The sequence below is a fragment of the Dermacentor variabilis genome, chromosome 1 (assembly GCF_050947875.1).
Source record: "Dermacentor variabilis isolate Ectoservices chromosome 1, ASM5094787v1, whole genome shotgun sequence".
In the NCBI taxonomy this organism is placed as follows: domain Eukaryota; kingdom Metazoa; phylum Arthropoda; class Arachnida; order Ixodida; family Ixodidae; genus Dermacentor; species Dermacentor variabilis.
Window position 1 is genome coordinate 281,528,558 of NC_134568.1, and position 27,755 is coordinate 281,556,312.

The window sequence follows — 27,755 nt, forward strand, 5'->3', positions numbered from 1 at the left end:
TTAGCGTACGCAATGGTATAGCGTACGCTATACTAAAACTGTCTATTGGCACGAGGTATTGCCAGAGTAGTTAACGACCGATTTTCCAGACGCCCAATTTTTCGGACATGCCCGATAATTTGCACGGCTTCGCGGCACCACCACGTACTCCATAAAGTAAATGTATAGTGCCCTGACTGCAGGTCTGAAATGGCATTAAAGCCACCACCGCCGCCATTTTGACTATCTCGCCGCCTCGAACCGGTGCTCTCGCACACAGATCTGCTGGCAGCCGCAGTCACCACCGCGCAACGTTAGGTCTAGATGTTTCTACGTTCGCTAGCTTCTTGCCGTGCGGTGCCGTGTTTTTCATTGAAAGAATTTGACTGTCAGCAATGGCACCGACTCCGCCTCTGTAATCTTCGCGACTGGCTTCCAAGCTCGCAAAGCACAGCGTGTTGCGTAATGCCAGTCTCCAGAAGTTATCTTCGCCTCAATACAGAAATGTTACGCGGTGAAGCATAACAAGCGTGGGAAGGGGCAATTGTCACGTGACACCCCCGTCTCCTGTCACAGTACGAGCACCAATATGCCTAATAAGTGTACTGGCAGGCCTTAAGAGCTTTTTCGGACGTGCCTGTGACAAGTTGAGCCCTTAACTCTTTCGTTACTGCGAGCAAACGATAGTTTTTTATAGGTCTCAGAAAAAAAATATTTACCACTACAAGTAACACTCCAGAACACATTGCAGCATAGCATGTTGTGCATAATGAAGTTCTCCTTCCAAAAACATAAGTTGCCAAACAAAAAAAATTTATAGGTAGAACATAAAAATTCTAGAAAGCGCCATTTTTGCTGCCAGTTGATAAAAATAATAAAAGAATGATATCTGCTAAAACATTAATATCAAAGGAAATTCCGAATACACATTTCAAAGATATGTAACCCAGGAATAGTGTCTGAAAAAATTAATGCTCCGTACACCGCCGTTCTTCGGATACAAAAAAGAAACTAAGACCGTTCATCGCTCAGCCATGCGGTGAAGCAGTTCCTGGATTTTGTGAAGCATAGGTGCACTCCGCACTTTTCCCGCAAAATGTCTGGTATTTGTTCATCTTTGCGGTCCTCGTAACACATTTTGCAGTTCCGTTTATCAGCATCTGAGGATGGTCCGATGAGAAGTCCAGGGCACATACATCACCAGTTCGTCTAGATGGTCCTCGTAACACATTTTGCAGTTCCGTTTATCAGCATCTGAGGATGGTCCGATGAGAAGTCCAGGGCACATACATCACCAGTTCGTCTAGATGTCATCAGTGGCGTAGCTAGGTCGTCTGGTACCAGGGGCCCACAGGTCTTCTGTCACCCCCCCCCCCCCCGCCCCGGGTGTAGCCGGCGGAAAGAGGGGTATGTTCAGACGTATATGACACCCCCCCCCCCCCCCACTGGCCTCTTGCACCCGGGGCCCACGGCCCCCCGGCCCCCCTGTTGCTACGCCACTGGATGTCATGCACCTCTTCCAGGACAAATCGCTCTCAGCGTAGCTGGGCAACTACAAGATTATGCATCCAAGCATATCTGTTTGCATTTTTTGCAGATTTTCTTTATCACTTCTGCAGAGAAGAAGAGTAGGAATAAATCCCACGCTGTTGCAAACTGTCTTGCGCTGATCCGCAGTGCTGGGCCGAGATATGCTACGGGTGGCCTTCTTGGCGTGAACGGAAGTTTATTTGCTGGCACGTGGCGCACCCTTCGTGGAATGCTTAACCCGGATAGCACACGCACGGAAAATAACAAACGACTCCAAATCATATCGGACAATTTCCCAGGCACAGACGCGGAACTACTAGAGAAACTGAAAGAACGATACATAGGACCACCACTAAACACAGACGCCGCAAACGAGACGCGACCATACCTTGGAAAGGCGAATTCCAAATTAGATGAACCTTTCACATATGCAGAAGTCTTTGAGGCAGCTCAAGCAGCCTCCAAAAACTCGGCTCCTGGCCCTGATGCCATCACGAACGCGATGCTTCGGAACCTGGACGCTAGCGTCCTGACTAAAATCACAGAACTGTTCAATGGCGAGAGCTGGCTCAAAAGTCAATTGCCACCGGAATGGAAACACGCTAAAATTATCATGATCCCCAAACCTAAAAACACCCCTTAAATAGGCGCTCTGAGGCCCATTTCTCTCACGTCCTGCCTGGGTAAACTGTACGAACGAGTAGTACAAATAAGACTGCAGCGCTACCTTGAAGAAATAAGATGGTTTACAAACACCATAGCGCTGTGTGTGTCCTTATGTGTCTTCTTTTGTCCCGTCTTTTAATCGCGCTACTGTACTCCCCTTGAAGATGCATTACCAACAGGCCCACATTGCAACCCTCGTGAACCATGATAGGGTTCCGTACGGGGCTATACTGTCAAGACGCATTCTTACTGATCAGAGAAGAAATTATAGCTAACATCGCCCGCGGAGAGAAAAGACTAGTGCTCGCACTAGACCTCAAGGGAGCATTTGATAACGTTTCGCACAAAACAATATTGGAGGAACTCGAATTGACGGGATGCGGCGAACGAACGTACAACTACGTGGGGGCTTTTCTCGCGAACCGCACCGCCACAATAGGAATCGGTCAAATCGCTTCCCAAAAGATCAATATGCCCAGTAGAGGAACACCCCAAGGGGCAATAATCTCGCCTTTGCTGTTCAATATAGCGATGTGTCGCCTGGCGCGACAGCTGGACCAAATCCCCGATTTGGGTTACACACTGTACGCGGACGACATAACGCTGTGGGCAGCAAGGGGCTCTCTGGGACACAAGTACTACAACAAGCAGCCGAGGCAGTAGACAAATTCTCGAGGAGCAGTGGTCTCAAATGTGCCCCCGAAAAATCGCAGGTCATTCGGCTACACTCGAAGGGCTACATATTCAACGGACCTGTCAACATCGTTGTGGAAGGACACACGCTCCAAGAAGTTTAGGCGATGCGGATCATGGGTTTCTGGCTCCAAAGTAGCGGGAACACATCCCACACCATCAAAACATTGAAAGCCACCGCAAATAACATTGCGCAAATGATCCGTCACGTAACTTATAGGAAAGCGGGCATGCAAGAACACGACACGCTGAGGCTCGTCCAAGCACTAGTGATAAGCCGAGTCACGTACGGCCTGCCCTACCACTTCCTTAGTCGCGAGGAGGAAAGGCAGGTAGACATCATAATAAGAACAGCATACAAAGCGGCCCTGCAGACTACCCAAGGGGACGTCCACAGATCGCCTGCTAACCTTAGGAGTACACAACACATTCGAAGAACTAAAACAGGCCAGACTAATCTCCCAGAGGGAACGCTTGAGCTACACTCACGCAGGACGGGCCCTACTGACAAGGGCACGTATTTCCCCACACCCACAATTTATCAGCGAACAGGTATTACCACTACCAACCTCAACACGAGCTCGAATAAAAGTGACCCCCATACCCAAAAACATGCACCATGAATACAATAAAGCAAGGCGAAAAGCACGCGCACAACATATTAGAACAATGTATGAAAATAATCCCACGTACGTACAACACAATATAACACGGACGCAGCCGCGTATTCGAACGTACACTCGAACGCCAGTGATGCCCAAAAGAACATCGGGAGGTACGCAGTGGCAATCGTCGACACGAAATCACAGCAACAATTTACGGCATCCGTCAAGGCAGGTAGGTACTCCGGCGGCTGCCGAAACTTTCGCCGTGGCAGTGGCCCTCGCTTATGCGGAACGCACGCAAACAGACTCACAAGATCGAAGCATGTCGCCTTTTTCTCAGGGGCCACGTGACCAAAACATGTCACTCAATAATACCGACGAAATTCGCCCATCATCACCGGATCCTATGGTGTCCAGGCCGTACAGGCCTTGAGGGGAACGAACTGGCCGATTCGCTAGCCCGAGGTATTATTAACCGGGCCGACTCGACTGCGACGGTCCCAGGTAGCCACTGTAATGACCCCAATCCAACTAATGTCCGGGAGATTCTCGCTCATCAGCGTGCAACCAGAAAAAAATACCCTCCCCATCACCCATAACTCAGTGGAGAGGAAGCCGCCAGCTGGCGCAAAATTCAAACTGGGGTATTCCCCCACCTTAAATTACAGAATGCCACGTTCCCAACTCGCCACAGGCCCGACTGCCCGTGGTGTGGAGGCATACCAACACTACAACACATTACTCGGGATTGTGAATCACACCCGTTTGATAAAACACACCACACAATGGACCAATGGGAGGCACAGCTAACCAGCTCAGACCTGGCGGGACAACAGTCCTTCATAAGACAGGTCAAGCGGGCGGCCGAGTCAATAAAAGTTTCTCTCTCTCTCTCTCTTTTTGCTGCCGATGACAGCAAATCATAACCATACACTTTGAAGATAATCAGGAGAGCTCTCAGATCGTGCAAAAAGATCGGCAGATAAGTGCGCACAAGGAAGGAAACCGCTCAAGGTCGTAATGGAAGCTCGCCGGTGAACAGTTGCAGATGTCCCATGCTGACTCAAAACATCGTCGCCGTCAGAGCTTGAATCTGTTTTGCTGTCATCTTTGGAATCATAATTCGAGTCCTCATTACTAAATTGAAGTGCAGGTACAGCATAGTTTCGAGTACGACGCTTCTCTCGCGACGCAGCCGCGCGGAATGACGGCATGGGAGCCACTTTCAATAACTGTGTAGTGGCACCGGCAGTGCCCCTTGCCTGGATTTTATGGGAGAAGCGAAACCGATACTCTTAGAAACTGATTGAAAAGGCCAGGTCCACATGCTAGACATGCGGTGGACCTTCAGAAATACAGTTTGGTGGAATAAAACGACTCGGATTCCAAACCAAAGCTCACTAGTGAACAGCTGGCGTCATTTTTGGTTAATTATCGCCGCTCAGCACTGTCGGACAGCAAAGCCGGCCGCATAATTTAATTCTTGACTTACTGGCAGTCATTTGATTACAGAATTTTCATGCTAATGCAGTGTAATCATGAGCGACATGATTTTTTTTTCAAGCGCAGCAGAAGGTGATATGGCCATGCCTCCTTTTGCTACAACATACGCGCACTCGTTTGCAAAAAGGTCCATCAAAAATCACATCACCGGAGAGCGAAAATTTTAACTGATTCTGAACGTTCAGTGCCTGTACTAACTACTGAAAGGCCCTTAAGTGGATATAAAACGGCTCCATCATGTCGAAATCGACGACCTAAAGTGTCGCTCACCGGTGATCGATTTTAATATAAGTGGCAACAAAAGAGTTAAAGGCAGTTAAAGGCATGTATTCATTTTTTTCGGACTGCCTGATTTTTCGGACGTTTTCGCAGCCCCTAGGGAGTCCGAAAAATCGGACGTTGACGGTACAACTGACCAAGAGGATGCTTCAAATGATCCATGGGGACAATGCGTGGCGGAAGGAGGGTGAGAACAGAAAGGACCGACGCACTGAGGAAAGGAAGCGTGCCGCCACCTCTTTGAAGCTTCTTGAGCTAAAAAAAAAAAAAAAGTGTTGGCTGACGCCGAGATGCAGGTATCCCTCATCCAAACCAAACTCCTTAAAGCAGTGAAACCCAACACTGAGATACTGTGTACGGGCTGATAGTACGTCAGGACAGTTGAGGTCGACTTCCCAGCTGCTGAGGGAGAATCTTAGTTGTGAAAAAGTTCAGGCCTCATACCGATGAGCTTGCTATCAGTTGATACAAACAGCTCATATTCGAAAATATTTACTCCTGTATGCATCTCCTTTTCATGCGTATTTGAAAATGTTAGACTCTATTCGGAATGGGTTTTACCATTTTTTCCGCTGTGCATTTTACTATCACCTTCTTTCTGTTTTCTTTTTGAATAAAATAGATATTACTCCTTACTAATGAAACTGGATTAAATCATTTTTGTTTCAACATGCCTACTAGAGAGTGATAGCATCGGACAACATGGTGTCAGCCCGTCTTGACATAAAATAAAGTTCTGGCTCATTCAGGGAATATTGCAAGGATGCTCAGGAAAAACCTGGAAAACTCAGGGAATTTGGAAATATCAACTTGGTAGACACCCTGTAATTACAGTTATTGATCCATGATGTGGTTATCCGAAATGTACTGGCTCCTACAGCTAGCATTGAATTTGATGTGTTTCCAAGAAATGCTTAACTCCGGCTTATTAAATAAATAAATAGCTTGTTAGAAGACCACCTTGAGAGCCTTCAAATAAATGCAAGTGATAGCCACAGGTGCTTCTGCATGTTAATGAAGAGAAGGCAGGAGGAGGCATTCTTTTCACCATTGAATTGGTCATTTTCTCTTCGACTGTCTGACTCCACACCGATATTCCAGGTAGAGTTATTGGCGACCACTCTAGCACTACAAGAACTTCCCACGTCCGTTTCTTCAGCGGTTATCATGACCAACTGCCTGTCCGTTTGTCCTGTTCTGTCAATGCCGAATTCGTCCACCATTCTCAGGGAATTTTATTCATCTATTCCCAACACTTATGTCTAGTCCGTTTGGTATTGGTGCCAGGTCACACAGGCTTAAACGAGTCAGCAGGTGCACAGGCAGCGGCATCCCTTATGGTCCCGGTCCTGAGGATTCTGCAAACTTCGATATATACCGCTGATTTTTTAGAAAATTTTCTATTTATGAGAACATGCAGAACCATCTGTCCTAAACAACTCTGATTGTTGGCACTTTAAATCCTACTAGCACAGTGGATGCTGTTGCACAAGAAAACTTTGGAGTTACACTTACTACACTCTGTTGCCTAATGCGACTGCTTGATTTTTATTCACACTGGTCTTGTTTAGCTCATTTCCTTGTATTTTATTGCAATGTGCAACATTCCTTTATAGAATGTAGTAGGTTTACAATTCAAAGCAAACAGCTTATGGAAGTTCCCGTTTGCCTGCTGGGGGTGCCAGCACTAGGTTATTGCAATAGGAACGTATGTGATGCCATATTTAATTTTACAAGTGAAACAGAGGCTGCCATGCTAATTTTCTCTTTTTTTCGCACCATAAATGCCCTAAAATTCACATTGCGAACGATTGTGATACCTTTAATATATTTATGAAATCGGCCTATAGTTTTTTCCCCCTACTACCACTCGATTCATGGCAGTTGGAGTGGCGCCCTCTTGTGAGCCAGGACACCGGTAGCTCTAGCTCACTTAGCTGACGCGCACACGTGTTTCGTGCATTCTAGAAACTACACTGACACAAGCCATGCTTTCTGAAGGATGCTTCGGCTGCTTGTTGATGTCACACCTTAAGTGCAATTTGATTTTTCCCAAAACCATGCCACTGGCTTACATATTGGAAGCTACAGAGTAGAAGGGGTATACTGTTCTTGCAATGCAGAGGGGCGCTGTGCAAGTATGTAGATAAAGTTTGTTGACGAAGTAACTGCAAATTCAATGTGTAAAAATTTGTACGATATCTTTCTCAAAACGTACAGATTCCTTATATTACATAATTGAACACAGGCACCTAATTTCATATAGTACAGCAACCTTACCATTTGGTGTGAACGTTGCAAATGTGCACGTAAGAAAGATACTGCCTGCAAACCTACCATCAAGGTTCTATTGGTCTGATGAGCTGTTCTAGTCAAATGTTGGCGATATTAATGCATAAAAGGTAAAGTTACATGTTGTTGTGACTTCGGGGTGAAGGACGAGAGACAGACCCTTTCCGCAGACGAAGAAGAAACGAAAAACTTTATATAATATTTACAAACAGTGGATAATAGCGTACATGTAGCTCTAAGAGCACAACAGACCGACTGGGCGGCTGGAGGCGACTCTCTCCTTCACAATGGGCCGGTTCTCCCTTACATCCCTTTGGCGACTCCTCGTCGGCAGGCACCAGTTTGACGACTTCTCGTTGGCAGGCACCCTAGCAGGAACCCGTCGGGGCGGGTGATGACGTCACCTGTGTCGAATTCTTGATTTGTTGTGGAGATGGCTGGGTGCTTCTTGAAGTCCCCTCCCACGTCGCGAAGAAGTGGATTCGTCGCGAAGTGGAAGCTGTCGTCGCCTCGATGATAGGCACGTGGCTTGGCACTACAACGTGCTGGCAAATTTTATACATGAATTTATAGCATATGTGTAATTGTGGCAGTGTTCATGAGGGTATTGCAAAAGTCCTGCTCGCAAATTAGCTGTATATTTCAGAGTGGCGTAGAATACATCACTTGTATGCTTTAGATGTATTATTAGGTTCGGTTTACACAATTGTTATATTGTTTTTTTATTGTCGAGTTAGAGTTGTGAACTTGATGCTTACAGATGGTGCCTCTTAAAGCTTGATGCTTTCTAGATGTATCACTAGCTACCAGCTTTTAAGATTTTCTCGTAAATGCTATGAACCTTATTAAAATGAGTGCAGGTATTTCCTAAAAAAAAATTATTTCTTCGTTCCCATACATTGCGGCTCCCGAGCTAAAGCTTCCATTTAGGACCAAGAGCCCAGAAACAGAAGGCGATGGGACTGCTTGCCATGAAGCAATCCTGCACAGTGGCATTCAGAGTGCCTAGGAGAGCTTTACGCGGCAGAGCATTAGTGTGTTGCATTAAAGAGGAAAACTAATGTACCTTGTGTAGCACGAAGTTTTGAGCCATCTTGGTTCAAGTACAAGAAGAACTTCATTTGCCTCCTATGTGTGTGTGTGCTTGATTTTGAACACGTCAGTGAACTATTATAATTTCACTGTGTCCTGCACAGCTAAAGAGGCTTCCATTTCTAGTTGGCTCAAACCTTACGGTCTCGAAGGCATATCTAGCCCAAAGAGTTGCGCCAAGCAGATATATGTCAGCTTTGCAAAACGTGTCGTATCTGTTCTTCACGCAATATTAATTTGCAAATTACAGACGTAAGTTGAACATGAAGGATTAAAACGGAATAATTACTGACCACTGTCTTTTCATATACTGACAACAATTGACAGTCTCTGTTTGATTCACTTTAAGTTACTTTCTGTTATAACCAGCGTCAAACAACCTACTTTAGGTAAGCAGCTGACAGCATACTATGCCAACAGACACGGACACGGACACAGGCAGCCGGCGGCGCAGCGTAAAACACGCGCTAAGAAACGTCCTCCGTAGTGCCTAGGCAGAGTCTTAAATTTAAGGAGCAAAAGCCCCCAGATTTTCTCTCACGCCCGCTCTTACTCGCGCCTGCGCACAAACGACCGGCCATCCCTCAAATGAACGTCTCGTAGCGAGACGATGAGACGTTCATTTGAGGGATCACCAGCCGTTTGTGCGCAGGCGCGAGTAAAAATGGGCGCGAGAGAGAAAATCTGGCGGCCTTTGCTCTTTGAATATGTGACTCTGCCTAGGCACAACGGAGGAGGTTTCTTAGCGCGTGTTGTATCAGCACCTCCTAGACAAGAAGGCCTGAGGGCTCGGCGAGTGACGTCACGGAGAAGAGGCCATCGGCACGCTCGGGGATACGGGTTGAATGAAGGGATCGCGGCTTGGTTCACCTAGCAGCCGTATGCTTTTATTGACCACTCAACACTTTCTTCAGTCTAAACTGCGGAATGAGCAACAGGCACCTTACAAAGCATTTATTTAGAGGCACAGATATAAAACAGCTTTGTAAAACATGTGCAGGTATTGATTCCAGCAGCTTTTAATAGAGTCGCGCTTTGTCGTCTTTGTAATGTACGTTGTTTGTGCAATATAACAATTATTATTATTTATTATACCCCACACTTCATACCTATTACTTCAAATAAATTGCATCCATAAAAACTTTTCCTTCCGTATTTTTGTACCTATGGTTTTTATGGCGCGGCAATGATGAATGTAACGCACTCGATTAGCTTCACAATTGCGTATGAACAATTTTATTGAGGACACATGTACTTATTGCAATCTAGATTATGCTTAAATGAATAATTTCGCTGTCGACGCACTGATTACCACAGTGCGCTAATTTACAACTCAACTAAGTATAGAAACGGAATATAAAACATTCGTGCAGCTATTTACAAGGAAACGGCTGCCTTATTGCGCAGAGTTTCAGCTTTTCTCTTCCTTGCCTTAGCATTGGCATCCAATATTTTGTCATTCATCTTGCAGCAGTAGTTCTTCAATAAAATATTCGTGCTACACCGCAAAAGGTGCCTTAACACAAATTGACATTTGTGTCCATCCTCGCAAGCGTCGAACTCTGAGGAATCATCACTGACGAGCAGTTCAAGCGTGAGGTCAGTGACTAAACGACGTTGGTTTGGCAGATTAGTAAATTCCTCTTCCTGAACGTAGACTTTTTGGTTGTTTTAAATTGCATCAGGTCTTCTAGGTTTAGAATCTTATCCGCTTCCTTCTCCTTGCGGAATGCTTCAGCGGACGCTCCACACGCTTTCTTCAAAGAAGCAGCTTCAAGACTCATGCGCTTGGAATCAGAATCCTCCCTCGAGGTGCTTGGCTTCGAAAGATAAGGTGGCAACTGGTCAATAAACCTTCACAACCTTCGCGAAATGCGAAGGTTGTGGGTTTGGTTCCCACGTGCGGCAAGTTGTTTTTTCATCTACTTTAATTTCCATCATATTTATCATTTCTTTATTTCATTTATTAAGCACAAGTAATTTCCCCTATGTTGTCCTTGGTGTCAGTGTTTGTTAGCTTCTTATGATATGACTAATAAAAAATCGGACCCCTCGGTTAACCCCCTTTCTTCTCGTTCATTACATAACGAGGGTCTCGAATCTGGCTACATTGATGATACCTTCAGGTAGCATATGTGGGTTTATTGACCAGTTGCCTTCACCCAAAAAGATCACGTTCTCGTGACGCCTGCGGCAAAAAGGACATGCCACTTCCGCCGCCAAGGTCTATGAGTGGTGGCGCTGGCTAACACTCCCAGGGTTCTACTAGGAGACACAAATACCCAAGAAAGTGGATGGGAAAACAGTGCCATGGTAGCTCAATTGGTAGAGCATCGCACGCGGAATGCGAAGGTTGTGGGTTCGGTTCCCACCTGCGGCAAGTTGTTTTTTCATCTACTTCAATTTCCATTCTATTTATCATTTCTTTATTTCGTTTATTAAGCACAAGTAATTTCACCTATGTTGTCCTTGGTGTCAGTGTTTGTTGGCTTCTTATGATATGACTAATAAAAAATCGGGCCCTTCGATTAACCCCCTTTCTTCTCGTTTATACATAGCTTTTTGTGAGACCGAAAGTCCCCTCTCACGTTATATTAGTGATCGCGTCATTTTGTGCATATACGCTAAGTGTTTAATTGGTTTTTAAGTGACGTGCCACAAGGGACCATGCACACTGTCCGACAGCCGCTGAGCCAATTCGTATGTTTAAGAAGCTGCGTAGATGCAGCTTTGTCTTGCACGAGGCCGCCAAATTTAATGTCTTGTCATCGGTCACAAGAAAAGCGAGCATAACAACGTGGCGCGAAAAGCCTTCACCAGTGGTTCAGGCAGGAATTGAACAACACTTTACTTTGAAATTGAGCCTTTAGGCCAGGCGTTCACACGCGCCAGTGCGTTCCGACAGGCTGTGCGGTGCTTTGAAAAAGTGAGAGGCAGCAATTTTTGTTGTTGTTTTTGCGTAACAAGTGTTGACGGACGAATATATGATGACGGAATATAGACAAGCTATACAAAAGCGATGACGGCGGTTCGTCACACGGGGGAAAACAGCAACCATCACTACAGACGTCAGTGACAGTTCATCTGGCTGTTAGATCAACTTCCGGCTAAAGGATGGTTCTGTGTTTTGTCCTGGACCAATCGAACTCTAGTAATTAGAGGGAATTATGTAATCAGAATTAAATTTATTTTCGCCATATACGCGGGTACGCATGCAACGACCAGTATTATGAGAGCAAGAGTACGTGGAGACCAGTGTGCAACTCGCAAGAAGAGGACATATCGCGGAAGTATTACATTGCATTTACCAAAAATCACAAGATTTCAATACTTCGGAAACGGATATGTTTGTAACACTATTATATCGTTCATTATTGCTTTCATTTTTTTGTAGGTAATCTATCGAGAAAATAACTATTTAAACGGGGAACAAAATTTAATCAAGTGGATATTGAGTTAGATCGTTCTTGTAATAGTCATCTGCACAGCGGGAAGGGTCAAGCAAAATTGTTCGCGAACGGCGTGTTAATTGCAAACGGCCCTGTCGCATCACAGTAAAAATCGTCAGACGATATAAGCGCAGGCGACTCGCGGACTGTACAGTTCTAGGAAAACATTTCAGTTGGATGTTTCCACTGGAGAGTGTGAAAGAGGTGATTACACGAAGCCGAATGGTGAAGAGATGTCAAAATCTGCAATTTTTGTAACTATTGTGAATTCGTCTAAGAATAATTAAGGCTACATGTCAATCAATGTCAGTGATACAAATGGAGCATTTCTGCTGTCGACGTGTATTTGATTGGGAAGAACTAGAGTTAGATCAAATTATTCCAACCTTAGCTCAATGAACTAATGACATTCAACAATCAAGCAGTCGAGAATTAATAAACTTATGGTACATCACGAGTGTTTTTTTCAAGTTCCGTCTCCTGTGAGGCATATCTACCATTTTCGTGCAAAGCTCCCTGGAAGGCGTATTGACTGTGCATGACGATGAATATTTATTAAAATTCAAATTAGTTATTTCTGCCTTGTAAAGGTACAGACAGCGGAGTCGCAGAAAGAGCTGTCAGATACAGCTTTACAAAGCCGCAGCCCCCTTTCGCTTGGCAGCGGCTTCACATCAAGACTTTTAAAACAAAGGTAATTGCACAGTGTAACAACAGTTATACAATAATGAGCAAGGACAAAAGAAAACAAGACAAGATTAGACAATATTTAGACAATATTAACAAAAAGGAAAACAGAACCTGCGTGGTAACATACATAGCGCCCAAAATGCTGTTTGACGCATTGAAGAAGTTAAAATTACTATATATGTTAGCTATATACATATTCGTACAGAGCTACCAATCCCTGCAAAATCTAGATAGAAGGTTTTCATTACACACGCACGCACACGCACAACACACACCTAGAAGGAAACAGCGAAAAAAAAAAAGCAGAAGAAAGGAAAAGTATGGGGAACCGCGGTCGTCTTAGCTGGTAAATCTTAGCTGGTACGTATGTTTTTTTTTTTTCATGTAGCTGCACGTTCCAATGACGGGAGAAAAAATGCGCTAAAGTGTCACTGGGACCTTGCTGCTGGAAGAATGCCGAAGCACTAACTTCTCATTAGATTGTAAACACGGGTTCCATTCCGCGATGTCAAGCACCTTGCCGCTGCTTGTCTAAAGTCCCGTGGTTTTTTGAGTGTTGATACACGATCGCGAACATAAGTGCCGCGTTTCAAACCGCGCACATGCAGTGCTGCCAGGTACAGTCACGGAAGTTGCTTATCATACACATCCAGATATGGCCAGAGGTATTATACGTGCAATATTCATACTATGGTTCGACGACTTTGCGATTGTGGCTCGATCAAGAATCGGTATGCGTGCTCCATGCTAGTGTTGACATAAAGATATTAGGCAGTTTTAGCACCGCCGTGTGGTAAACACGATAACTGCAACCGTACGTCGAATGTCACTAGGCAAGCCTATACTCCATTTCATACCTCAGGTGCAACGCTGTGGAAGCTACGCACGAAGTCCGGTCACAAAAATGTATTACTGCGCGCGTTTCCGTCTATGCTTCGCAGCGTGCCAGCGGCGTTTGCTCGCGCGAGCATGCACGTGAACCTGCCGCGACGGGCAGCTTCACGAAAGACCATTTTACGAAAATCGCAAAAGAAAAGAAACGTGAGCGGCGGCGGCGGCAGATCTCTCGTAGCGTCGTTCAGTAAAGCGCAGGACGGAAAGAGGCATGCCAGTACATGCCAGCACGCCGGTCCGGCAGCTCGGTCGCCGCGAATGACGTCACTCTCGCCATTTCTCTCCTCTGGCAACCACCTCACCCGGCGCTCCGGGAAGCGATGGGGGCATATCCGCGGGGGTGATTTAGAAAGCGATTTCCGCCCCTTATATTAACAAAACGAAGAAAAAAATTCGGAACCGTAAATTATTACGTCTGTTCTTCCCAATCCCAGCAATTCATCGAAATTGAAAACCGTTTCAGCTTCCCTTTAAGTAGCGACCAACCTTTGTTGTGCGCCGCCTTTTCCCCTCACACCAAATCCGGTTCCGGTATTTCCGGTCCCAGCATTTCCGGTTTAAAAATTTCCGGTTCCGGCGTTTCCGCTTTCTGGAGTTGCGCTGCGGGAATTTCCGCGTTGAATGCCGTTGGACGATGGTGAGACGCCCGCGCGTGCTTAGCAGAGCTGTGGCAGTCACCATAAGAAGAATGCAAAGGCGACAAGCTGTGTATTCCGCTGAAGTAGTAGTTCGCGGTCGCTGTTTTCCAAATGCACGAAAAACGGCAGTGGTCTCCAAGCGCCTAGGCACTACATTCCACTGTACGTTGTCGCTCGTGCCACAACCCATCGCAGGTTGACGCGAAGCAGCGAACACGAGCAGATCGCTGGGTACAGTAGGCGGTGGTTCTTGGATGGAATCACATTCACAGTTTCAACCGCAGCTCGTGCAATTAAAGCCTTTCCAGCGACGCGAAAGTAAACAACGCTAAAAAACAAAGCGTCACTTCCACTCGTAACAGGAAGCTGCAGCTACGTAAGTTCCGCTTGCCGCCGGAAGCTAAGGGGGTGAGTGGGAGAGGAGCGCGGAGCAGGAGGGCAGGTTGGCGGTACTTAACCTGGTCGGCGGTACTTAACCTGGTCGGCGGAAACGTGTATGGAGGGGCTTTAGGCTGACCGAGGCCAAGTGGCAAGGTTGACTCAGCCAAAGTGGACTAAGCCAACAGGGCAAAGTGCAAGAGGGTGTCGCCGTAATCATCAGAACCAGGTCCTGGAGAAGGTGCCATAGTACAAAGAGGCGAAGATGTCGCTTCTCTTGATGCAAAGCCAAAGGGGCCATCCTTGGTCACGAAAGTCCGACACACCAGGAAGGGTCAGCGGCCCAGGAAGGACGAGGTGGGGCAGCACCATAGGTCAGGCCGCAACGCTTGAGGTCTGCCGGACAGGAGCTGCCAGGGACGCGCGAGCCGTGGCTGCCATTTTGGCGCAGCGGCCACCACGAAAGTCACCGGGCTCATCGGACTGCGTGCTGACAGGAACGGCAGACCGAGATGACTGGCAGCCAGGCTAGCGGCAGCAGCGGGAGTAACCACCCTCGGCCAGGGGCTGCGCTTCACTGGGCACACCAGCCGCAGTGAGCGGTGGCCTAGGCAGCAGGAGGCAAGGCTGGCACAAATTCGTGCCCCCCCCCCGAGGTAGGAGTCAGTCAAGGCGGCAGGACCAGGGAGAGCTGGCCTCGTGGTAAGCAAGACTGGCGGCACAGTGGGACCAGGCGCAGAAAGACTCGACGACGCTGGGGAAAGGACAGGAAAGCCCCCCCCCCCCCCCCGGCTTATCCGGCTTGCCAAAAAGGTGCCCGGCCGGCTGATTGGCCTAGAAGGGGCGTTTGCCAGGCTGAGGCTTGGGCAACACATAAAAGGGAATACTAGGCCACATGGGTTTGTCACCGCTTCGATGTGTGCCCTCGCAATGTAGCTGCATTTCTCCGTTCACCTGCCCGGTAGGGAATGAAGTCCGGCTACGAGCTGGTGGGAGAAAAGCTGTCTAGGTGCGTTTCCGCACGTTGTACCGGTGGCGTGGCCAGCCGTGTCACGTTTGCCTGCGCTTCGTTGACCGCCTCCACCTCTCTCCAGTCATCAACGAAAGATTTTAGGTCCGAGACGTGAACTGGAGCACCGACTGGTCTCTCTTGGGAGGTTTCACGCATTAGCACATGCAGTACGAGCGGGCGTAGTGAAGAGCGTCACGCTTCATGCCTGGCCTGGTAGCAGAGCGGCACAACTTTTGGAAAGTCTTAAGGCCACTCGCATGTCCGGCCAACCGCGAGTCGCGGAAATGCTCAGGGTGTCTTAGACTGCGGGTTATCACCACCTTAAAAATATCCCCGGGAGCCTCCTCAGATGGGATATGGCGCAGAACTCCATCGGCGTCAAACAGATACGTATCCAACGTGCCCGCAACAGTATACCAGCTGCGCCGCACTCGGCGCCAACAGCAATACCAGCTGTCCGTGTGCGCCCGACGGCTTTGCCGCCCCGCTTCTCTTGGGGGCTCGGCTCTTTGAGTCATAGGAGACTGAGGCTCCGGTCCCTGCTTGGTGCCAATGCCCATGGGAGTGACGGACCAAAGGGTCGAACGCTGAAGCGGGGGCGCGCGACAGGGCGTCAGCCATCACGTTCGAACTCCCTTTCCGTTAGCGCACAACAAAATTGTACCGCCGCAGTGTCAACGGCCAGCGGCAAAGTGGCCTGAGGGCTTACGCAAACGCTTAAGCCAGGTGAGTGCCATGTAGTCCGTCTCCACCATAAACGGCACTCCGTCGACGTATACCAGTCGAACTTCCGGAGAGCAAAAAACTATAGCGAGACATTCCTTTTCGATCACGCTGCAGTTGCGCTCGGCGGCGTTAAGTGACCGGCTGGCAAAGGCGACTGGTCGGAGAACGCCGTCGTGCTCGTGAAGCAGCACAGCCCCAAGGCCCAGGTCCCTCGCGTCAGCTTGGACAACGAACTCCCTGTTCAGGTCGGGTAGCTTCAGTTCGGCTGTGGCCAGGGGTGTAGCCAGGGGAGGGGCTTATGGGGCTTCAGCCCCCCCCCCCCCCGAAATTTTATCGTGCTGCGCATGCACCGCCGACCAAGGCAACCCCCGCCGCCGGAAATCATTCTGGATTTTGTCTAGAATGTCTTTTTCACGCTCGAAAAGACGTTTCATCGCGAACATTGCGAACTCGGGCTGGGTTTCACGGTAACATCCAAGGAGCCCCCTCCGAGCACAAAGGGCGTTTTGATGGCGAGCGGGCTAATCGCGGCATATCGCGAAGGCCGCGGAATCTTCGGAGCGCATGGATGTCAATTCTGAAACTTCATGGGTATAAAGTTCTCATAAACTTTTGATGTGAAAGGTGCATTGACATTTCCAAAGTTGGGCTTTAGATTTTCAATTGCGGAACTTTGTGAGTTTAATGTTGTTATAAACATTTGGCACCAAAGGTTCATTGCCTTTTCTAAAATCTTACATCGGAACATACGACACAAGCTAAATCAACACACTATCAGACAAGTTAACAAAGCACGCAGCGAAGTCCGATGAGACGAAACGTGGTGGTTCATTTGTGCCGTCATGTCACACAGAAAAATCTTTTTTTTTCACCTACGCCAAAGCATCCATGTCAAGATACTAAAGTCAGCCAAGGTAACTACGTTATTTATTTTTTTCTACTTTGACTTTTATTTGCAAGGACACATTGAGCCTCTTCAATTTTTTTTTTGTTCTCGCTACCCTACCCGCGGGCTGCCAGAGCCAGCGAGAGCGCATGCCTTTTTCTGGTGTTGCCCCTTGTTGCGTTTGGAGGCGGAGAGAAGAAGAAGTTTGGTTCGACACAGTCGCACTGCTGTCTAGCTGTCTAGTGTTTTTGAATTTTTTCGACATTTTGTCAAATAGATTTGTCGAAGACGTCGGACGACTCGCCAAGGTACCTTCCCTACCTGAGGCCGGGGGGGCCTTCGCCTCCCGTCGCTTCGATAGGAGCCTGCAGAAGAGCCCGATCTGGTAGCGGTGAGAGCTCCGTCATGACTACGCCTGACCTGACACCGGGCCAGAGGCCACCGACTGACCCTGAGAGCAACCGTGACTGTAAGCGATACAAGGCTGCAGAAATAGACGACGAGTCTACGCTTATTGACGATTGTGACATAGCTGACATCACAGATCTGGAAGATGAAGGCTTCAGGCTTGTGCGGCACCGCAAGAAGAGGACCGTCGGAATCCCAGTGATTGTTACGCCTGCCACAGAAGGAGCCGACCTGAAAAAAGTAAATCCCATTGTCCTGTCTACGGAAATTGAAAAAATTCTTGGCGCATCGCCAGTTAGGAGCCGCTTTACTGCTCAAGGAGCCCTGCTTTTAGATGTACAGACAGAAGAGCATGTGAATTCCCTTCTCAGCTGCAAGTCAATCTCAGGGACTGCAATCTCAGCACGAGTGCCCAATTCGTACCTGCAAAACACGTGCATTATTAGAGGAGTACCGAAGTGGTACACTGACGAGGAACTGTTGCTATACCTAAAACCACAAGGAGTTTACCATGCAAGGATAGTCACGCGACGCGTCCAAATTTCCGAAACCGATTGGGAGTCCAGGCGAACCAGCTCCGTGGTTCTTACGTTCGCTCCAAATACAGACCGTCCAGAGAAGATCAACTTGGGCTTCACAAGACACGAGACCATTGACTACGTTGAGACACCACCTCGGTGCTTCAAGTGTCAGCGCTATGGACATGTGGCCAAGCACTGCCGTGGTGAGCAGCGGTGTAAGAGATGTGGAGGACCCCACGATTTCAAAACATGCGCGTGCAGAGAGAAATTTCTATGTGCAAACTGTAGTGGTGGTCATCCAGCTAGTTATAGCAAGTGTCCTATGCGGGCAGCGGCAATAAAGCGTAAGAAAACGTTTATCTTGGGGCCAACAGGAAACGATGAGAAAAATACGACGAAGAAAAAGACAGAAAGTCAAAGAGAGTCAGACGAAATGAGATGGAGCTCAAAGAGTGAAACTGATTTTCCAAGCCTGAAGCCTTCTCCAGGAATCCAGGACACAGTGGTGCCATCGCGCAGTGGACCGGCTAAAACAGTGAAATAAATGAACAGAGGCCCCGTAGACGAGAAGACTGCTGAACAACCGGAACAGCGAAGTTATGTGTCTGTACTGCAGCGACCCCAATCGCGTTGCGATGAAAACACACCACAGGAGGACTGTCAGCAGGTGCTACGTGCTCTCTTCAAGGCCTTGCGATCACACATGGAGAAGATGCCGGCGAGCACGATGAAGGAAATGCTCGAAGTAGTCCTGGCTCTCGAGTCAGTGATTCTCAGCTCTGCCTCTTTTTAAAGCACCTATCAATATGGATGCGGTCAGGACACAATGTTCACCATCACGTCCACAGGTGCCACTTATTATGCAATGGAACTGTGCGGGTCTTGCGTGCCATTTACCTGAACTGTCGCTTTTCTTGCGTAACATGCCTGTGCCGATATTGGCCCTGTCCGAGGCTGGTCTTCCAAGTTCCAGATCAATTGCTGGTTATGTCGCACATGGAAACCAAAGTATTCCGACATTTCCGAACGGAAGCGCCAAGCTATATGTGAGACGTGAAATACCACATTACGTTCTACCAGTGCAAGACCTTTGCAGCAGTGCTTTGGAAGTCACTGCTGTACAAGTGCGGCTGGGAAACCGAAGCCTCAGCGTGGCCTCCGTGTATGTGAGCTCTCGCCTGAAGGTCTCGATGCGAGAAATTATAAGAGACCTCTGCAGCCGCTGCCCAGCTCCTAGGATTATATGCGGCGACTTCAACGCGCACCATACTCTCTGGGGCGACAAGGCGACTGATGCACGTGGAAAGCAAATTGTTAGTGCTTTAAACACCGAGGGACTATGCGTGGCAAATGACAAACAGCCAACGTTTTTTCGACCACCGGCCTCTTACAGTGTCATTGACTTGACGTTACACTCAACGGACATCCTCGCATCGTCAACGACTAGTAATGATAGAATGGGCAGTGATCATTTTCCTGTCTTCGTTAACATTGCTGGATATAGAACCAACGGCCGAAGATCCTGTCCGGTGACGCATTGGGATACGTACAGGGACGGCCTAAGCGAATCATCTGGAGACCTGTTCGCGGACATGCTATGTAGCAAGAGATTGGCTACCGCTGAGCTGAAGCTACCCGACCACTTCCCCGCTCCGGATCTAAAGCTCAAAAATCCATGCGCTGCCCGTAGAAGAGCGGAACGGAGGCTGATGAGGACGAAGGGCGACCCACCAATGAAGACTACATTCAACAGGATTAACGCAGTAATTCGACGTTATACAAGGAAACTAAGAAGAGATCAATGGGCATTATTTTGTGCAAGCCTATCGGTCTTCACACCAGTTCCACGGATATGGTGGGTCGTTAATAACCTTGCTGGAAACTTTCGACCAAACAAGCCATTTGAAGCCCTAGCATTGAAGTTAGGCAAGACACTCACTTGTCTTGCGAATGCCTTCGCTGAAATATACTCTTCCGGAAGGTCAGCTGGCACAACCAACCCGCCCCCGCTGCTATCGTAGTCTCTAATGGATGCTCTTTTCACACTCAGAGAGCTGGAACTAGCTACGAGCAGCCTCCGACGTCGCTGTGCGGTGGGACCTGACCTTATCAGTAATCAGATGCTGACTAACCTACCGGTTGAGAGACGGCGTGATTTGCTGGCATTTTTTAACCAAGTCTGGGCCAGTGGGGCTATCCCACATTTATGGAAGGTAGCATGGGTGGTACCGGTTCTGAAGCCTGGAAAGAACCCTGCAGCTCTGGACTCATACAGACCGGTATCACTGACCTCGTGTGCAGCGAAGCTAATGGAGAAGATGGCGTGCACAAGACTCACTTGGTATGTCGAGCAGGGTCGAAAACTACCATCGTGCATGACTGGGTTTCGGCCGCGTCTAAGCGCTCAAGACAATGTGCTGGACCTGCTAAGCCACATAGAACATTACAGTGCGGATGGCCTGTCGACACTTGCTGTTTTCATGGATGTTTCTAAGGCTTACGACTACGTGTCTCAAAGAGCCATCATCAGCCAGTTGCAAGTTATAGGCGTCACGGGTCATCTCTTGCACTTCATACATACGTTCCTCAATGATCGTCGCATCAGAGTTCGTCTTGGCGACACTTCGAGCGATGAAATACGTATATTTCGCGGTGTGCCACAGGGGAGTGTTTTATCTCCCTTATTATTTAACATTGCCATGAGTAGCCTCCCAAGAGTACTAAACCATCGAACACCAGTGAAGATATCTATATATGCCGATGATATCTGCATATGGGTCTCCGGCTACCAGCATCGCCGCCTCGCACGAATAGCCCAGGGAGCAGTAAAAGCCATTCAGGGCCACTTGGCAACGATTGGATTATCGCTATCAGCAGAGAAATCATCATTCGTACTATTTCCTGGAGTGAAAAGAAAATCTACACACTTGACGCTGAATTTGGACGGATACCAGATTCGACAAGTCACCAACGTCCGATTTCTGGGCGTTACCTTAGACCACAGGCTACTCTGGCGCCGCGGCGTTGACCACGTTGTGGCGTCATCGTCACCCAGGCTACATGTGCTCAAGCGAATCGCTGGCATACGCTGGGGCAACCACCCGACGTCGATGCTACGACTACATACAGCGTTGGTTACCAGTCGAATCCTGTATCAGCTACCTCTGATGTCACCCTCAGACAGCCAATACGAGCGCTTAGAAGCCATCCACAGAAAAGGTATCCGACTTTGCCTTGGAGTCCCTCAGCCAGCGTCAAACAAGAAAGTGCTCTACGAAGCTGAGTCACGCCCTCTACGACTGCAGGGTTCCCAGGCTCTGATGATCCAGCTCCTACGATTGAGTGAGTCTACGCCCGGTAGAGCCCTCTTACGACGTATAGGTAACAGGCCGCGCTCACATTTTTATGCAGCATTGAACACGCTTCGCGTATTAGGATTGCGCTGCTCGAGACAGAGGGAAACGATAGAACCACCCTGGACATTCGAGGACATCACATGCAACTTAAGTGTACCACGATTGCAATCAAAGGGCTGCATTCCATCTGCAGAAGCGAAGTCATTAGTCCTGGAACACCTGAACACGATTTACCCGAATCACCTACAAGTATACACAGATGGCTCTGTCAAGGCAGACGAAGACCGCTGTGCAGCTGCAGTCTATATTCTCTCTCTAAGATATACGTGGTCTGGCCGTCTGGCCTGTATAGCCTCGTCGACAGTTGTGGAAGGCGTAGCAATAGCTTCTGCGCTGCGCAAACTAAAGACTTTGCCTCCGCAGAATGTGGTTGTCCTTACGGACTCGAAGGCCGCATTACAACAAATACACCGTGGTTTGCCATCCCTCAAGTTCCCACGCAAATCACTAGCCATCGTGAAAGAACTCAATAACAAAGGCTTCACAGTAAAGTTTCAGTGGATTCCTTCCCACATTGGCATCTCAGGAAACGAAAAAGCTGATGCGCTTGCATACGCAGCACTCTATCAACCTCCCAAAATCAAGGCTCCAAAGAGTAATCAAGAACAAAAATCTGACATTCGAAATCACTTTGCGTCGCTTTGGGTTCCACCGCATATGCCCTGCGTAACCAAGAGATTGCACCGAGAGGAAGCCACACTTCTATATCGAATAAGGACAGGATCTGCTAATACACCGGCCTGGTTATTTAAAACGGGGCGAATCAATTCTCCGAACTGTACGGCATGCAACGAGACAGGAGACATTGAGCACTTTTTGTGGTCCTGCCAGCAATTCCAAGATGAAAGAGACACTCTCCTGAAAAATCTGCAAAACAAGGACCTTCCGCATGCGCGCCTGCAAGACCTTATATTTCCCGAGGGATTAGTTATAGCCCGCAAAGAAACTTCACGTCTCCTCATCGATTTCTTGAGAGAGACCGGTTTGATGGACATATGGTGAAATCCTTCAGCGGTATTGTGCGAGAAGCTCGGGCGTTGCAATTGCCGGCCTTGTTCGCCAGGCTAAACCCGCCTGTTGCTACACTTCACCACCACCACCACCACCACCGTTTGGAGGCGATCCCACCGCTCGCAACCAGTTTGTTGCGTACTCCAGGGTAGCGTACCGTACTGCTGCCGAGAAGTGGCGACGCCTGTCTATCGAAGCTCGACCGAAATTACTTATTGGGTAGCGTGGCGTTGTCGGCGGGCTGCAGGCATCCGGTAGACCATGGCGACCGAGCAAGGGCGAGACGATTTGCTAGTACGAAACTTGCACTGTTTATTCAAAGGTAGCTGAAAGAAAATAAGAAGAGCATGAAGTATATCACAAGTACAGCCTCGTCCACTCTTAGGGTGAACACGGCTTACCGTGGCCGCGCTCCGCGGGGCGCCAGTGCGTCCGGTGCGGTGGCGCATCGAAGTGAAGTGGCGCAGGCGCACACGGACCCAGGGGAGGTGCTTCGCGTCGTCTGCTACAGCGCTGGAGCGCGGCACCTCTTGCTTTGCTGTAAAGTACACTTCGCTACACCAAGGTCACTGAGTGCCCCAGGCGGCATTGCGGGAAGCCGCACTTCCCTAACTGGAGCATTTTCCAGCTGGTTACGTCTACAGCTTGTGAACAGCCTGCTTATTCAATAAGCCTGCTTATTCATAAGCAGAAACAAGCTTCTCACCACATAAATCACTTAGCATGTTTTTTATAAGTGATGAACTTAAAAATACAGTCATTTTTTTGCGCTGTTCATTAGGCTGGGGCCATTTTATTTTACTCTCACAGCAGTTGGTGTAGTGCGTACCAAGAAACCTATTAGGCGCGCTCTTGGATGGAGTCGTCATGTGATAAGCCTAGCGCGCCCTTTCGCGCATGTCTTGACGCTAGAACAAATGTGCTTAATTGACTTAAGAAAACGACCTAAACCCGCTATAAATTTTGCAGAAAGTTAGAGAGCGATTGTTCAATCACGCATCATCATGTTTGCCATGGATTTTACCATTAAGGAGGGCAATACTATTATTTCGACAGCAACTAAGAAGTGGTATCCGCTGATTCGCACTCTCTTATTGACGTGTTAATGTCGCTGGTAGGAGAGCATGGAGCGCTTTACGCGATGTACCAATGTGCTCTCCCCGGTATAGCAACTGATTTGGCGGCAATTTTATTTACTTCCCCTTTTCATCTTCCTACATCCTATAAAAGAACTAAATTCATTTTTGTTGTCACAGTTCGGGTAAAATCACCGAAGCGGTGCCGGTCTTCTGACGGCTACCTGACGCTAGAAGTCGCATTCTCATTTAGAGGAATCGTCGGTCAATTATTTGATTACGTTGATTAGGTGAAGTAAAACATGTAGTGCCGACGTCTTTTTTTGGGGGTTCTTTTTTTCTCCTTGGAGTCAATTCACGCCGCATGCGAATGCTGTTTCCGTCGGTTTCGAATAGGTAATTGGAGTGGAAAATCTATAATCTACATGTCTGTTTTCTAGCTTAAAATTACGTCTTGCCGGGTAATTAGGCCGTTATTCGCTTCTATTTCATTTCAGTACTTCCTCGGAATGGGTCATATGCAAATTATCACTAACATATAATAATTTGTTAATTGTGCGGTATACGTCCCGAAGCGACATATGGCATCTGAGTTACGCCATAGAGGTGGGCATCGGATAAATTTGGAGATTAGGAGGAATTTATTTCTTCCTTTTTTAGGGGGTAAGCGGGGGTGGGCTAGGCTGAGTGGGTAAAACCCAAATATGAATACGGCACAGGAACCCTTGCCGCGAACAAGCGATGCTGTTGCCGTCGTGGGGAAGTGGCCGGTCTATGTATTGGACGAACGCGGCCAAGATATTTAAACCGGTGGTCATGATGCCGGCCCGGTGTCGTCTGCCCACCGCATGCCGGTGGTCTGCAAACGGCCTCGCCATTTGTAAGAGCTATGCCTGGCCCAAACCAGATTGCTGTGGTCGAGCCAGTCCACTTTTTAACTAACTATGGGCGTCAGCCCGATCAACCGCCGTGCCCCCCCCCTTTTTTTTTTGCTTAGGTCATGCTACCCCATCTTAGCTTAATATGATGATGCGGTGCAGCCAACGACTACTCAACTGAGTGACTGGCCGCTCCGGAGTTAAAGATTCTGGGATGACTCGCCAAATCGAAAGACACCAGAGGTGTTTCCATTAAACGCATTTCCGTCGACTTGCATGATGAATTGCATTTTGTTCGGTTGCTGGTTGCCATGGCACTTCGGCGATAAAAACGCTGTAACAGTGCAGGATAATTTCATTTCCCCGGCGCACTTTGGAAACTAGCCATGTCGCGGGTACTGGAAAAAGAAAGACGCCGCATCGTAGATCTATGCCTACAAAACTATGCTCAACGCGTTATATCGGAGATGACAAAACGGCCACTGAAAACTGTAAATAGAATCGTCCGGGCTTACAAGAAGCATGGAGCAATTGCGGATGCTCCCCGTAAAGCCGGGCAAAGAGTGACCATTGTTGCGGCGGCTGCTGCAAACCCAACCTGCACCGTTCGAGAAATTAAGAACAGCCTCAGGCTGGGTGACGTCCCTGACACGACTATCAAGCGTCTCCTCTACATCCCAGCCTAATAAAGAGCGCGAAAGAAATGACTATTTTTACCCTCATCACTTATAAAAAACATGCTAAGTGATTTATGTGATGAGAAGCTTGTTTCTGTTTATGTATATTGATTAAGGAGGCTGTTCACACGCTGTAGACGGAACCAGCTGGACAATGCTCCAGTTAGTGAAGTGCGGCTTCCCGCAATGCCGCCTCGGGCACTCAGTCACCTGGGTGTAGCGAAGTGTACTTTACAGCAAAGCAAGAGGCGACGCGCTCCAGCGCTGTAGCAGACGACGCGAAGCACCTCCCCTGGGTCCGTGTGCGCCTGCGCCGCTTCACTTCGATGCGCCGCCGCGCCGGACGCACTGGTACCGTTGTCAGATGGGAAGAGGACTTGGCAACCAGAGGCGCCGCGTCCCAGAGCTTTCATGTACTCATCAACCCAGCATCATTCGATACATTGACCCCGGTACTCCCCCACAACCCGGGCTGACTGGGTGGGGGGACTTGGTTCGGGCCAACGGTCCTTCCCGGACAAGGGGGCTGTTGCGGTGCAGTCCAACTGAGGGACTGCACTCAACACACAAACAGCCATGTCGGTCTTGCAGGGCACAAGCCTGACTGACCCTCGGACTGCCCTGACGCAAAAGAGGTCAAGGCATACAACCATGGAGACCACCAAAGCCGTCCGCAGAGCAGCGCGACCACTTGAGGGTGCACCACCACCGGTTCCAGCTCTGGGTTCCACTGAGCCAAACAAAACCCCGTAGATCGACTGGCGCACACGGCCGAGTCGTGCGACCTTTGGAGCATGCATCATAACTTAATGGATAGCTTTCCACCTGACTCGTCAAAAATCACGGCAGGACGAGCCCACACTTCGAGAAACTTCTTCTCGCCCAAGCGGTGCCGCTCCCGGGTGAGGTGGAACCAGACCTCCTTCCGTGCTTTCGCAAGCACTTCGTGAAGGCCCGGTGCCCGACCCCCGAAAATTGCATCGCAGCGTGCCAGCCAAACTTGGTATGAGCACTCGGCGAGGAGAAGCACGAACTGGTTGATCGCCTGATTGGGCAAAGGGTGCAAAAATCGGACTGTCTCATAAGGAACGCCTGGGAGCCTAAATAGACTAGCAACTCTTTGGAGAAGAGCTGCAGGAAGCAAACACTGCGTAAAGATATGAACTGAGTCCTCACGAGCGCCACAGAAAGGACACACTCCACGAGCCGGGATGGCTGTGAAGGGCCTGTAGCTCAACGGCAGGCACCCTCGCGCCAGGCGGTACATAAAGGTGGCTCGCCTGGCGTCGAGGAAACCGGCCGTAATGAGCTTCCAGTTTGGCCTGTGAATCGACAGGTCGTACCTTTGGCAATGTGGGGGGAGTCCTGGGGTGAGGATATCCACTAACTCTTGGAGTGGAGCTGAAACTACGTCGATGCCTGGGTGAACCTTGCGGAGGCTTACCAAAGAGTTGGCAGCCGCCGCATAAATGGTGGACGGGGTACCTGAACGAGGAACACAGTGGGAAAATGTGCTCTGCGAGAACAAGCGGAGTCGGGTGCTAAGAAAGAAGGAAGTTAAGCTTCGAGTTAGGAGCATATCCGAGTTAAGAGCGACCTGGGTCCACCTGACGTGTAGTGCAGTAGCCACGATGCCCAGGTCGGGAATTCCGAGTCCTCCCTTGTCCCTGGGCAACTTGAGCACCCGCCTAGCTACACAACCAGTTGTACCCTTCCAGAGGAAGCGAAACAAGACCCTCTCCAAGATAAGCTTGGTTCGGGTTGGAATAGGAGACACACACCCCACATACGTCAGAAAGGAAAACAGAAGTGAGCGAAGGATTGTCGCTCGAGCAGTCAAAGGGCATGACAACGCGCTGAATTCCTGAACCCTGGCTTCAAGCTTCTCCTTAGCCTGTTGCCAGTTTTCGGGAGAGAGACCATCTGGTTCGAACTGGAAGCCTAGAATCCGCAGCCGCGTTTTCACGGGGAGACCATGAACGGGCTGCGGACTGGAAGGAGTGGAGTTCAAGTACATTGCTGCACTTTTCGACCTATTCAACCTTGCACCGTTCGCCCCGCAGTAACTGTCCATGACCTCCAGGACGCCGCAAGCTGATGCTTCGTCCGGGACGACAATGGACAAGTCGTCTGCATAGGCAAAGAGTGCAACCGGGGGGGAACCTGGTGGAAGTAGGAACCTGCCAATTCTGCTGTCACAAGACAACCTCTGCAGAAGCGGTTCAAAAGCGAGTACGTAGAGGGCAGGTGAGAGCGGGTCCCCCTGTCGCACACCACGTCCCACAATGAACGCCTCCGAGAGGCGGTCTCGTATGAGAACAGCAGAAGTCGGTCGAGAATACAAAGCTTGGATCATCTGTCTAAAACCCACACTAAAACCAGCCTCTTCCAAAACACGGAAAAGGTACCTATGGCTAATGATATCGAAAGCCTTCTCCTGATCGAAGGAGCAAAGA

At 48.8% G+C, this 27,755-nt stretch overlaps 1 protein-coding gene and 1 non-coding gene across 5 annotated transcripts in view; one reads left to right on the plus strand and one right to left on the minus strand.

Moving 5' to 3' along the window:
* The window catches only part of LOC142565974 (uncharacterized), a 132,608-nt gene that overhangs the window by 69,779 nt on the left and 35,074 nt on the right, over positions 1-27,755 (minus strand). The gene's annotated exons all lie outside the window — the stretch shown is intronic.
* TRNAP-CGG (transfer RNA proline (anticodon CGG)) lies at positions 10,947-11,019 on the plus strand. The gene has a single exon. It is a non-coding gene; the product is annotated as a tRNA-Pro (tRNA).